The sequence below is a fragment of the Rhinolophus ferrumequinum genome, chromosome 23, assembly GCF_004115265.2.
Source record: "Rhinolophus ferrumequinum isolate MPI-CBG mRhiFer1 chromosome 23, mRhiFer1_v1.p, whole genome shotgun sequence".
NCBI classification, from domain to species: domain Eukaryota; kingdom Metazoa; phylum Chordata; class Mammalia; order Chiroptera; family Rhinolophidae; genus Rhinolophus; species Rhinolophus ferrumequinum.
In genome coordinates this window covers 26,302,139-26,316,537 of record NC_046306.1, presented here as the reverse complement: position 1 = coordinate 26,316,537, position 14,399 = coordinate 26,302,139, and positions in this window count along the sequence as shown.

Sequence of the window (14,399 nt, the reverse complement as noted above, 5' to 3'; positions counted from 1 at the left end):
CTCTTGCCTAACTTCAGTGGCTAGATCCAGTACTACCGTGAATAAAAGTTGTGAGAGCAGACATCCTTGTCTTGCTATCAGTCTTAGTCAGAAAGTATATCTTTCATCTTCAAGTCTGATGTTAGCTGCAGATTTTTTTTTGTAATGAACTTCATGAGGTTGAGGAATTTCCCCGCATCCCTGGTTGAATTTTTTTTTTTATCATGAATGGGTGTTGAATTTTGTTCAATGCTCTTTTTTCTGCATCAGTTGATATGATCATATGATTTTTCTTTAGTCTGTTAATATTGTAGGTTACATGGATTGATTTCAAATATTAAACCATCCTTGCATACCTGAAATAAATCCCACTTTTTTAAGGTTATATTATCCCTTTTATACTTTTTTTGGATTCAATTTGCTAAAATTTTGTTGAGGAGTTTGTGTTTAAGTGTACTCACAACATATTGGTCTTTTAGTTTTGTTTTGTTTTTATTGTACTTTCTGAATTGAGTTATGGTATCAAGGTAATGTGGTCTCATCAAATGAATTGGAAAGTGCCCTCCTCTTTTATTTTCTTCTCTGAATGTTTGGTAAAACTCCCCAGTGAAATCCCATCTTGGTCTGGGACTTATTTTTTGGGAAGACTTTAAATTATAGATTCAATTTGAATAGTTTTAAGGCTGTTCAGGTTATTTCATCTTTATTGAGCTTAGGTAGTATGGGGTTTGTGAGGAATTTTCATCCATTTCTTCTAACTTGTCAAATGTATAAGTGTAAAGTTGTTCATATTGTTCTCTTGTTAAATTTTAATAGATGCAGAATCTGTTATGATATACCTTATTTCATTCCTTGTATTGGTGATTTGTGATTTATCTATATGAAGAACCAGCTCTTTGTTTTATTTATTTTCTCTATTGTTCTCCTGTTTTCAATCACATCAATTTCTATTCTTTATTTTTTTCCTTCCTCTTGTTTGCTTTGTGCTTATTTTGCTCTTCTTTTTCTAATTTCTTGAGGTAAGTACTTAGATTATCGATATGAGATCTTTCCTCTTTTCTTACATAAGCATTTAGTGCTATAAATTTCCCTTTCCGCACTGTAACTGTATCCCACAAATTGTGGTATGCTGTGATTTCATGGTCATTAAACACGATTTCATGGTCATTAAACCCAATTTCATGTTTTCCTTGAAATTTTTTTAAAGAAATATTTCTAAAGAAGACTTTATCTTTTCTTTAAGATTTCCTTTTTGACCCATGGATTTAGCATGTTGTTTACATCCAAGTTTTTGGAGATTTTTATTTTGACTTTCTGCTACTGGTTTCTAGTTTTTATTTATTTTTATTATCAAAGAACATACTCTTGATTTCATTTCTTTCACATTTGTTAAGTTTAGTTTATAACCCAGGATGTGATCTATCTTGGTGTATGTTCTGCAGGCACTTGAAAAGCACGTGTATCCTCCTGTTACTGGGTGGAGTGTTCTATAAATATCAATTAGATTTCGTTGAGTGAAGATATTGTTCAGTTCTTCTAAGTCTGTGGATTTTCTTTCTAGTAGTTCTATCAACTACTGAGAAGAGAGTGTTGAAGTCTCCAACTATAGTAGTGGATTCATCAGATTCTCCTTTCAGCTCTATCAATTTTTGCTTCATGTATTTTGAAGATCTGCTTTTTGGGGGGTGTGTACTTACACACTTAGGATTGCTACTTCTTTCTGGTGGATTGATTTTTTTTTTTTATCATTAGGTAATGTCCCTCTATCCTTGGTAATTTTCTTCACTCTGAAGTCTACTTTGATATTAACGTAGCCACTCTTCCTTTTTACTCCTCCTGCTTATATGATATAACTTTTTTATCCTTTAAATTTCAACTTACTGATGTCATTATGTTTGAAGTGAATTTTTTTATACTCAGCATATGCTTGGGTCATGCTTTTTGTTTGTTTGTTTGTTTTTTATCCACTCTGGTAATCTGTCTTTTAATTGGTATATTTAGACCACTTACATTTAAACTAATTATTGATATGTTCAGGTTTAATTTGTTTACTGTTTGTTCCCTCTGTTCCCTGTTATCTTTCTCCTGCCTTCCTCTAAGTTATTTAAATACAGAGGTTGCCAAAAAATGTATACACATTTTAAGAAAGGAAAAAACTGTATTAATAATATGCTTATGGTAACCACTTTGAGCACCTCTTGTAATTGCAGAAGTCAAATGTGACTTGTATTCATCTTTTGTTATTGGTATATATTATTACAATTTTAATACATTTTTTTTTCCTTTTAAAAATGTGTATACTTTTTTTGGCACCCTCTGTATTTTTAGAGTTCCACTTTGATTTATTTTAAATAGTATATCATTTTGCATAGTTTTCTTAGTGGTTTTTATGGCCATTATTGTATACACATGTAATTCATCTCAGCTGACTGGTGCCAACTTTTTATCACTTTGAGTGAAGTGTAGAAATATAACTTCCTTTTGATCTTTTTACTCTCCACATTTAAAAATTTTAATTGTCTTAAATGTTTCCTCTATATACGAGTATACATCAGTTGGTATTATAATGTTTGCTTCAACCATAAAATATGATTAAAGAAACTCATGAGATGAAGGATAGTCTGTTATGCTTACTTCTATTTTCACCCATTCTGCTTTTTCTTCTTTCCTTTCTGAAAGTTCCAGCCTTTTATTTATTTATTTATTTTCTGTTTTAAGAGCTTCCATTAGCTGCTACTTAAGAGTAGGTCTGCTAACAGCAGATTCTCTTAGTTTCTCTTTGCCCAAGGATGTCTTTATATCCCCTTAATTTCTGAAGAACAGTTTCATTGTATATAGGAATTGTGGTTGACAGGTCTCTCTCTCAGCATTTGAAAAATGTGCTATTTTCATCTGGATTCCATGATTTCTGATGAAAAACCTGTTCTTGTTCAAATTGGTGTTCCTTTATAGGCAATATATTGTTTCTCTCCTGCTGTTTCTAAATTTTTTCTTTCTTTGTCTCTAGTTTTCAGAAGTTTAAATATTATGTGCTTTGGTGTATATTTGACTTGATTTATCCTATTTGACATTTGTTCATATTTTTGGATCTGCAATTTTATGCCTTTAGCTGAATTTAGGAAACTTATTTCTTCAAAAAATTTTCAGTCCCTTGGTCTTTCTCCTCTCCTGGGACTTGAATGACATGAATGATGGATCTTGTTATCGTCCCACAGATTTCTGAGGTTCTGCTAACTTTTTTCAGTCTATTTTCATTGTTTAGATTGAGTACATTCTGTTGATTTACCCTCAACTTCACTGATTCTATCCTTGTCATCTCCACTCTACTATTGAGCCCATTCAGTAAGTTTTAAATTTTTGATTATTGTATTTCTGAGTTCTATAATTTCATTTAGTTCTTTTCACACCTTCTATTTCTTTCCTGAGATTTTATAGTTTTCATTTGTTTCAAGAGAATTTGTAATTTATTGTTGAAGCGTTTTTATCATAACTATTATAAAATCGTTATCAGATAACTCCCCAGGTCATTCATTTCAGTGTTAGCATTTTTTTTTTCTCATTCAAATTGTGATTTTCCTGGTTCTGGTGTGAGGGTAAGGTTTTTGATTGTATCCTAGACATTTTGATTCTTCTGTTAGGAGACTCTTAATCCTAAATCTTCTCTTTTAGTGAGCAGTCATGAGCAGTCATCCTGTTTAGGTTTGGTGTATAGGTTCTGGTCTAGTTTTGTGGGCATTTGTATCAATGACAGTTTAGTTTCCTGAACACTTTGAATCCTATTTTTATTTTTATTTATTTATTTTTGTTCTTCTGGTGTTGCTGGGGCTCCTGCTTAGTCTTAGCTGGTGCCATCTGTGGGGACTGAAGCACTTCTGTGAAACATCTGGTGTGGTTTCACCACCTCAGTGTCCAAGAGCGGAGATACAAAGAGCTCAGGTGGAACAGGCAACGTACAGGGAATGTGGTTGTGGATTTGATCTTGTCGGACCTAGTTATCACTTTGAGTGAAGTGTAGAAATATAACTTCCTTTTGATCTTTTTACTCTCCACATTTAAAAATTTTAATTGTCTTAAATGTTTCCTCTATATAATAGTCTGCTAGGTCTCTGTGAGCTTCCCCCTTGTCCAGAGAGAGCAGGCTTTTCTTGGCATTTGTTGTCTATGCCTGTTGGTGGTTCTGAGTTACAGACCTCTACAGTGCCCAATCTGGAGGTAAATGACAGATAAAAAGAAAACCCAGCAGATTCATCACATTGTGGTTCCTCACGTCTTGAGGCTCCCAGCTGGTCTGACTTCTTCCTTCCAGCTTTCGGAGTCTTTTTATAATTGTCTGTTGAATATTAAGGGCATTAAGTTATTTTTAGAGGGGAGAAGTAGGGAAAAATGTTTCTATCTTCTTCTGAAATTGAAAGGCTATTTGGATGACTTAGAGGTATTTTTTGAAAAAATCCCAGAAAATGAATAATCACTAAATGTATTTTGTTTTGGTAAACAAAATATTTCAAAACATAGAGGCCAGTAGAAGGAAATGGTAATGAAATCCCTAGTTGGTGTTATGGGTCAAATTGTGCAATCCCCTCTTCCCAAAGATATATTGATGTCCTAACCTCAGTACCTCAAAACGTGACCTAATTTGGAAATAGAGTCGTTGAAGATATCATTAAGTTATAATAAGGTCATATTGGAGTAGGATGGGCCTCTAATCCAAAATAACTTGCCTTTCTTATGAAAAGAGGGACATTTAGACATAAACATAGAGGGAAAACAGCCATGTGAAGAGACTTGGTAAAAAAATGGGGGTAGAGATTGGCACGGTGCATCTACAAACCAAGGAACACCAAGGTTTGCCAGCTACCCCAGAAGCATGAAACAGAGTCTCCATCAGAGGCCTCAGAAGGACCACCTTACTGACACCTTGGTTGTAGACTTCCTGCCTCCAGAACTGTGAGAGAACTAATTTCTGTTGTTATTAAGCCAGCCAGTTTGTAGTATTCTATTGTAGCAGCCTTAGAAAATTAATGCAGTTGGGAACTAGTGACCTACTGTGCTTAAACATCAGGGATTTACACAGAGAAAAATATAGACACTGTGTATCCCAAACTCAAAGTCAGGACCCACTGTCTAGGCAAATATTCTTACAGTGTGACAGAAAATTGAGAGCAAGACCTGGGAGGTATGGTTGTTGGGCTGGGGCACTCCAGGGAGGCTGGACTGCAGGGACCTGGCACCCAGAGACCATGCCTGCCTTTCAATGAACCATGGGCATCTCCCTATAACTATGATGGATAAGGAACAGATACCCCACGCCCGTTCAGTTTGCTGGGGAAATTACAATCCTCTTAGATTCTTGCACAAACCTCAAAGTCTTGATGTCCCCCCACCAAATGGTTGGGATGGAATTTTCATGTGACATCACCAACATCTCAGTGTGGGCTTGTGGCATAAGGCAACTATTTCATTAGCTGAAGATGATTCATATGAGTATGGACCAATTTTGGACCAATGGTCTCCTTGTTTTGGAAAATAGTTGCAAATGAAGAAATACGGCATGGAAAATATCTCCCCTAACCATCATCAAAAACAAGAGAATATATCTTTGTATCATCTATTACGCTTTTTTCTGCAAATACTTTCCCTTTAGATCCTCCCTTTGGAAACCAATACGCCCCAAAGTTGGGTGACATTTCAAGGCCACTCTCTGCTGACAGGTGGGGATCTCTCACAATTTTATCATTTTCCCTAATAAAAGATTCAATTGAATGAATCACAGATAGCCTTAATGAATCACAGATAGCCTTGCTACAGAATCAGGGCATTTTTTGGTCCAATTTGGAGAGAGGAATATAAGACTACAGTCCCTACTTTGATGTAACCATTTACATTCAGCTTGTATCTGATTTGGAAATTTTCAGGGCCACCTGAGGCAGATGGAAGATAGCATTTAATAAGTACCTACTGTGTTCCAGGCTCCGTGCTGGGTGCATTTCACTGAAATGACATCTGTTATCCTGTAGTCCTGTGACAGAAAGAGACAAAGGGAACCATTTCAAATAGGAAATATCTGGTTAGACTACAGTGATTCAAACACAATTTGAAAAGAACATGACATTTCCTCCTCATATTAGAAACCCAGAGCCCACTTCCTTGTAGTCTGACGAAATGAGCCCTTTCTTTGGAAATGCAGTGCTCCAGGGGTCTCGTAGGCAGGAATAAAACCCTGGCTCTGTTCAGACCTTTCATCCCATGTCCTGGATTCCTCAAGCTCTGCCAGCCTGCAGAGCAGCAAAGGACCCTGAGAGGCTTGTTCTCTAGACAGAGTTTCATTGTATTCAACACTGTGATCTTCCTGCCAAAAATCCCACAAGCTCCATCTTGAACAACACCCCTGCTCCAGCCCCCACCCTCTCCCGCCCCAGTCTGACCAACCCCCAGAACTTTGAGTTGAAAACATATTGGAAATGTGGGGAGTGAGCATATTCTGAAGTTGCCTAACTCAGGACTGGTGCCTTGAGACCACACTTCCTGTCATAAACAGTAGGCTGGGTTTGCTTCCACGTAATTTCTTTCTTTTTTTTTTTAAATTAAAGTTTATTGGGGTGACAATTGTTAGTAAAGTTACGTAGATTTCAGGTGTACAATTCTGCATATCATCTATAAATCACATTGTGTGTTCACCACCCAGAGTCAGTTCTCCTTCCATCACCATATATTTGATCCCCCTTACCCTCATCTCCCACCCCCCACCCCCTTACCCTCTGGGAACCACTAAACTATTGTCTGTGTCTACGAGTTTTTGTTTCTCATTTGTTTCTCTTGTTCTTTTGTTGTTTTTGGTTTATATACCACGTACCAGTGAAATCATATGGTTCTCTACCTTTTCTATCTGACTTATTTCGTTTAGCATTATAATCTCAAGATCCATCCATGTTGTCACAAACGGTCCTATTTCATCTTTTCTTACTGCCGAATAGTATTCCATTGTGTGTATATTTTTTTAACTGTTTAAATTGTTTTATTGTGGCAAAATATATATAACATGAAGTTTACCATTTTAACCACTTTTAACTATATAATTCAGTAACATTAAGTGTACATTCACAATGTTGTGTAACCATCACCACTGTCTATTTCCAAAACTTTTTCATCACCCAAACAGAAAATCTACAGCCATTAAGAAATAGCTTCCCATTCTCCTCTCTTCCAGCCCTTGCAACTACTATTCCACTTTCTGTCTTTATAACTTTGTCAGTCTAGATGTCCCATTTAAGTGGAATCATACAATATTTGTCTTTTTCTGTCTGGCTTATTTGCTTGGCATAATGTTTCCAAGATTCATCCATGTTGTAGCGTGTATCAGAATTTCATTTCTTTTTATGGCTGAATAATATTCCATCATATGTATATGCCACAGTTTGTTTTTCCATTCATCTTTTTTGTTTTGTTTTGTTTTTTGTTCTAGTTTCAGGTACACAAAACAATGTAATAGTTAGACATTTATCATTTATATCCATCACACAGAGACAACTCTCCTCCCTCCATACACTACAGCCATTACATTTCCACTGTCTCTATTCCTAATGCTGTACTCCGCTTCTTGAAACTATATATATCTATATCTATATATATATATATATATATAAAATTGTAGTTGACATTCATTATTGTTCAGTTTCAGCTTCAGGTGTGCAGTGCAGTGATCAGGCATCTACATCATCCCTGAGGTGGTCTCCCTAATGAGACAAGTGTCCATCGGACACCCTACAAAATCTTTACAACATTATTGATTACAGTCCCCAAACTGACTTTCGTTTCCCCGTGACAATCTTGTGGTTACCGACTGTGCTTTCTAATCCCCTCACCTTCCCCCCATCCCCACCCCCCATCTAGCAACCCTCAGTTTTTCCTGTATGTCTCTGAGACTATTTCTGATTAGTTCATTCATTTATTCTTTTCTTTAGATTCCACATGTAAGTGAGATCATATTTGATGCTCACATGGTATTTGTCCACGTAGTTTCTTAACCAGCCCCGGAATGTTGTGTCATCTGCCCAGGTGGCCGGCTCACAAGCCCCAGGTATTTCCAGTGAACTGGGCTGGTCATGACTCATCCCTGGTTGGCTCTCGTGTGATTACTTGGGGGATCGTGGTGAGACTTGGCAAGCTGGCTCGGGTGAGGTCATCTGCTGAGATTAAACGCTCAGCAAGCACCCTCCAGTGGTTGTTACGGAAGGCGGGGCTCTGCTGCTTCTCAAGTAACAGTTACTATTTATATGAGTAAATAGAAATTTACTCACATAAATGAGTCTTCTACCTTTATTTGTGGGCGCTAGGGGTAAGCAGCAGGGGAGACATCATCTGAAAAATCCGAGCAGCTGAAACTTCCACCTGCCTGGGCCTGGCTTCTTCCTACAATCGCCCCGTCCCCACTCCTCTGCTTTGTATCCCCCACTCCAATCTGCAGAAGTATGACTGTGAGGCTTTGCATAATATTCTTCTGTGTATGTGTGTGTGTGTGTGTGTGTGTGTGTGTGTGTGTGTGAAACATAAGTCAACCTGAGTTATTCACTCTGTATTGATTGAGTGGTTGAAATCTCAACATGGAATTGTAGGCCCTTGTTAATCAAATTTTACTAACATCGACCTGGGTGGGTGTGACACTCTGGTCACAGATGCACCAGCTGTCCCCTCCCTCTGCTCCAGGCAGATACATCCTCCCAAAGCAACACCAGAATGTCTCCCACGCAAATACCTTCCAGGTTGTGCAGTTGTCTAAGTTTAAAATTCAGGTTCTGCAGCCAGGCATTCAAACTCACCTACCCCCTCCCACCCTCTCCCCAAAGGTGACTAACCTACTTCTACTGTCTGTACCACGTATTCTTTATTGTGAAAATCACATTGCTTTCTCGAAAGTTACTAGAGATATGTTAATTGCCAGATTCCAAAGTACTGTCCACGGCTTTATCCTCCTAGAGGTCTCTGCACCATCTGGCACCCGGCGTCTGCCCACCAGCCCTGCTTTCCTAACAGTCTCCCTGCCCTACTCTATCCTGGTTTTCTTTTTAACAGCAGCTCCACTCTATCTGCCTGTTTCTCTCGCTCCTCTTCCTCCTTCTGTCCATGTTAAATTATAAATAAGCGTGATTATATTAGCTACCATTGCTTGGCTCTGCCCTCATGCTGGGCATTATAATTGGGGCTTTACAAACACTATCTCATTTAATTCTCTTAACTGGCCCATATGGTAGGTTCTGTTGTTATTCCCTACTTGCAGATTAAGGAATTGAGGCACAGAAAGATTCAGTAATCTACTCAAGGTCACACAGCTAGTTAGTGGCAAAGCAGAGCTTGAATTCAGATCTGACACCATAGCCAGTGACGTTTATTATCACCCTGGAAACTGTCCTTGCCTTCTTAACCCTCCTCTCGCCTTCTCCCCTCTGGTTTCTTTTCCTCCTTTCCTTCCCTTCCCTCCCCTCCCCCTTTCTCTTCACTTGTAATCGCCTCTCCTCTGCTTCCCTGCCTGAGTGACCTCTCCTCAACGCTCAACCTTCAGACTCCACCTCTTTCTTGAGCTCTAAATGTACCCCACATTTGTAGCTTCTCAGTGGCCGTCTCCTCCCTCATGAGCTCTGCAGGGTCCCAGAGAACCCAACGCCTCCTCCACCCGGCCCTGCCAGTCCCATCACCCTGAATTATCCATCCATTATCCCTCTCTACCTCGTCAATTAGATGTAAGGCCTCACTTTCCTTGGGGCCACCCCACCACTCAGGCCCAACCCAAACTTCAGACCGACTTCAGCTCCCCTCTCAATGGCTCTAGAGGTTTCCCCCCATTTGGCTAAGTAAGGCATTGTCACCGCCTCTTTCCATCACTCATGGGCCTCTGGGTTTCGAGCCTCCTGTTCTCTCAACTTCATCTAAACTCACGTAGTGATGCCAAATTACTTTCATGAGACAGAGCGCATATTAAATTAATAAAAGCTACCTCTCACATAACACTAAATGTCAGGCCCAATTTTAAGGGCTTTACCCATTTGGTCCTCACAACAACTCTAGGAGATTGATACTATTATCCCCATTTTGCAGATGGGAAACTGAGGCTCAGAGAGGCATGGCAACTTGCCCTAGATCACACAGCTAATAGGTGGCAGTGCTGGAATTTGAATCCAGGCAGTCCAGGTCATAACCATTACATCACACTGTCTCATGTCACACTCCTGTTCAAAAACATTCAGTGGCTCCCCTGCCCACGAAGTGTAGCATAAACTGCTTCTAGGACCCCAAGAGCTAGTCTGAACTTACTCATCCAGTATTAGCTCCTTTTACCATGCTTTCTGCATCCAGTGCTGCCCTCCTTGCTGCCCAACACACCCCTGCCTGAGAGTTTCCACCTTTGGCTTTTGTTAACAGCAGCTCTGTGCCAAGGACGCCCATCCCCCCATCGCCACAACCAAGCCATGCTCACCCCTTGAGGCCCGTCCCAAATGTCACTGCTTCCATGAACACCTGCCTTATTTTCCTCCCATGCCGACGGGAGCATCCCCCCTCTTCTGATCTGTGGTCAGTGATGGTGGTTACAAATGGTAGAGCAGAAATACAGGGATTTGAACCCAATTCCACCATTTCTTAGCCTTGAAACCTTGGCCATTCCTTTAACCCCTCTGTACCTCATTTGTGAATTGGTTTACCCCACTAAGAAGTGCTTAGCTCAGTGCCAGGCACACAGCAAGGGCTTAGCGAGTGGTGGCTGTTCAAAGAGCAGATGGAAGGCTAGCTGCAGCAGCATCACTTGGGAGGTCATTAGACATGGACATTCCTAAGTCCTGCCCCCGACCTACTGCAGCAGAATCTCCAGGAGTGGAGCCCAGGAGTCTACGTCTTAACAAGACTTCCAGGTGATTCTTTTGCACCAGTTGAAGTTTGAGGAGCCCCGGGCTGGTAGCACAGATGTTATGGCAACCAGAACTGAAGAAATACTGAGTCTAGGCTTAGCAACAGCTAGTTACGTTAGACTAATCATGAAAGAACAGAACTTGGCAGAGCAAAGGCCACGGCCCCCACGGTAAAACTCAGTCCTTCCATATAGATGTGGGTTGATCATAATTCTTTAGTTGCTGGCCATGTGATGGGCAACTTCTGAGCGCAGTGAGGGGAGGATCGACTGGTGGAGCCGTGTGCGTTGTACCAGCCCTCCGACAGCGTGCATCAGTGTCCAAGCAGAGAGGGTTCTTGCCAAGCAGTCAAGTGAATCACTTGTCCCCACTGGGAGGAGTGGGACAAAGATAAGGTGCTCGCTCATTCCACCTTTATCTCAGAGTTAGAGCTGTGATACGGTCTCCTTGCGTGGCTGAGAAGGACAGAAATAACAACGCGACAACAATGAACACTGGCGCGGCCCTGGGAAAGTCGGCTCAGCGGGGTGATGTAACCAAAATGCATGTTGCCTTTTGAAAGAGCACCCCGTCCTCAAGACCTCCCTCTCTTAGGGGTGTATACCTGGAGGAACGAGAAGGCCCGATAGTAAAGACAAGGGGTTCATGCCTCCATGTCTTGAGAATGAATCTGTTACAGTTGCTCCATCTCCAGGGGATGGAGTTCTGAGAAAGTAGGCGAGAGGACCAGACACATGACTCCAGACTCCAAGCACCGTGCTCATTTAAAGCAAGGGGTGCATAGAAAATGGACCAGGGCAGGAGGCTGCCAGGTATCTGTGCAAGGCCAAAGGGGGTCTCCATTGTGAGCAGGCATCCTCCTCTTTGTGTTGACTTGAGAGGTGTTGAAGGTGGGTGGGACGCAGGTGCATGGACGTGACTTTTCCAGGTGTTAGGGCTAACTGTCAGTTCGTGCCAATGGTCCTTTCTTCTCCGGTCTCCCAGCTGTATTGGACCCCACTAGGACTTCATTCTTCAGACTTTCTTTAAACAGAGATGCACTTTGTGAGTTCAACAGAACAACAATGGCCCCAGTCGTTCCTGTAGCCAGAAGAGGGTCACTGACCCCAGGCTGTGGACTTGCAAGGCTCCTCTCCAGCCTTCCCCAGCCACACATCTCCTCTAAGCAGGAGGAGCCCATCTGGCTGAGGGGCTGCATCTGTCAGAGCTTTTGCTCTTTCTTCTATCCTTGCTCCAGGCATCTGGATGCGGGAATTCCCAACCCAGAAGCCCTAAGTATGCTTTCTGGGCCTGTCCTCCCTGCACTGCCCTTGTGCAGAAACCTAGGCCTGTTTTCTGTGGAGAGGGAGGATGACCTTGGATATGCAGATTGGGTGTCCCCTCTGAGGCTGGATAAGAAAAGATAAGTAGCTGGGGGCTTCTCCGTGTTCTGATGTGAAGATCTGAGAGTTTGACCCAGTCATGCAGGCCTTCATGAGGGTATATTTGATAATGCAAGAGGACAGAAATATTTCATGTAACAGTCTGTTAGCTGGACTTATTACTTTACATATTTAGATGTGTGGTAAGCAGCTCCTTGTTGATCCTGTCACCCTGAGTCATCCAAATGCCAGGGACAGGCCTGCTGGCAACCTCCTCCCTGGCTGGACTGTGAGGGACGTAGCCATGATTTTCAACATATTTTCCTCTCTTTAGAGTCTGAAATCTGGTGTCAGAAAATCTGTTTTTAGACCCTAAAAACCTTAATGACAAACTGCATGACAGCTAGTTGCCTTTCTAGCTTCTTTTCCATTATTCCTTTGCACAACAACCTTTATTGGAAGGCTGGGAATATGGACTTTTATGTTTCTGCATGTGTGTGCACACATGTGTGTAAACAGTCCTCCCCATCTCAGCCTAGAAACCGACAGCTGTGTTCACATGATGACAAGCTCTCTCTCCGGTTTTGGGGCCTCTGGAAATCTCTAGAACTTCTGACAATTGTTACACCATCATCTCAACCACTGTCACCTGCCTCTCCTTCCTCCATTGTCATACTCAAACATTGCCGCCACCACCACCATTGTCACCTCCAGTACCACCACCTCACCGTTTCCAATACCTCCCCCCTGCTGCCACCTTTGCCACCATTATTACAAATACCACCATCACCATCATCGTCACCATCACCACCACCACCACCACCACCAGCACCACCACCATCACTAGCAGTATCACCACACCTCATTACCACTACCCCCCATTACCATGACCACCATGCATCATTTAATTAAAAAACACTTATTGGGCAACTACTTTGTGCCGGACATTGATCTAGACACTTGGGATACCTCATGGGGCAAAACAGACAAAGCCCCTATAGAACTTACATTCTGGGGGTGGAGTAAGTTGGAACCCAATAAACAACAAACATAACAAATAATTAAATTATCTAGACCAGCACCGAGGGAAGGAAGCAAAGCCAACAGGTCACGGGAGAGGATTCCTGCTGACATCATCCCGCGCCCAGGAAGGAGAATCTCTCACAGCAGCCCCCGTGGACTTCCTGTAACATCTCATTGGCCAAAACTGGGTCATGAGTCCTTGCCTCATTCAATCACTAGCAGGGGGTTGAGGGAGCGGAGTGGTTGCCATAACCCACTTGGCCAACTGTGATTCCTTCCAACTGAGCATCCACAGGAAGAAGGCAGCCTGTGTGCTGTGTGAGCAAGCAACACCATCCTGCCACAAAGGAGAAATGGACAAGGGAGCTGAGGGTTCAAAGCCAAGGGAACAGAAGACCAAGAGGGTACAACATGCAAAGGTGCAGAGTTGTGCCAGTTAAGTCCAAGTATTACATCACTGCATGCTCCTCAAACTGGAGGATGCAAAACAAGAGTACCCAATACATCTTTCTGAAGCAAGACATTTATTGAAAGGTTTGGAAAACCGAGTACTTTAATAAGAACCATCCCCTCCCCACAGAGCAGGGGAGGGACGAAGGGCCGCAGGAAAAACAGTCCAGTCTCTGAAGTTTCACCCAGCTGGGGGCCGGACGTGCAGCAATGATGGTCCCTCCTCTTGTCTGCCAGGGAGCTCCAGGACATCCTCCAAGGAGGTCCTTCTGAAGGCCCCTGCGATGCTGGATGCCGCGGCGATGTCGGGTACCCTGGATGTGAATCTCATGCACAGAACACCACAGCACTGTGCACACCTCCATGTCGGCTGGACCAAGTCCTCTCACCCACAGCTCTTTGCACACACTGTGTGTATTTTGTACTGCTGCCACCTGCAGTTTGCATCCAGCCTCTGGCTGATCTCCTTCATCCTTGGTCAGGCTCCCCAGAACTCAGCTTTGTCCAGTTCAGCCTTTAAAATGCAGGGAGCCCAGCTTGACCTCCCCGGAGTCTTGTTCTAGCCCTGCCTTTGCTGTCAAAATATAAAGGGGTTTTACTTGACTGCATTTTCAGTACTCCTTTTTGGGCAGCAGACAGAAGAGCTTTCTTAAAAAGTTTAAGCACCTCCTAGCCAAGCGCCGCTGGCTGGCTT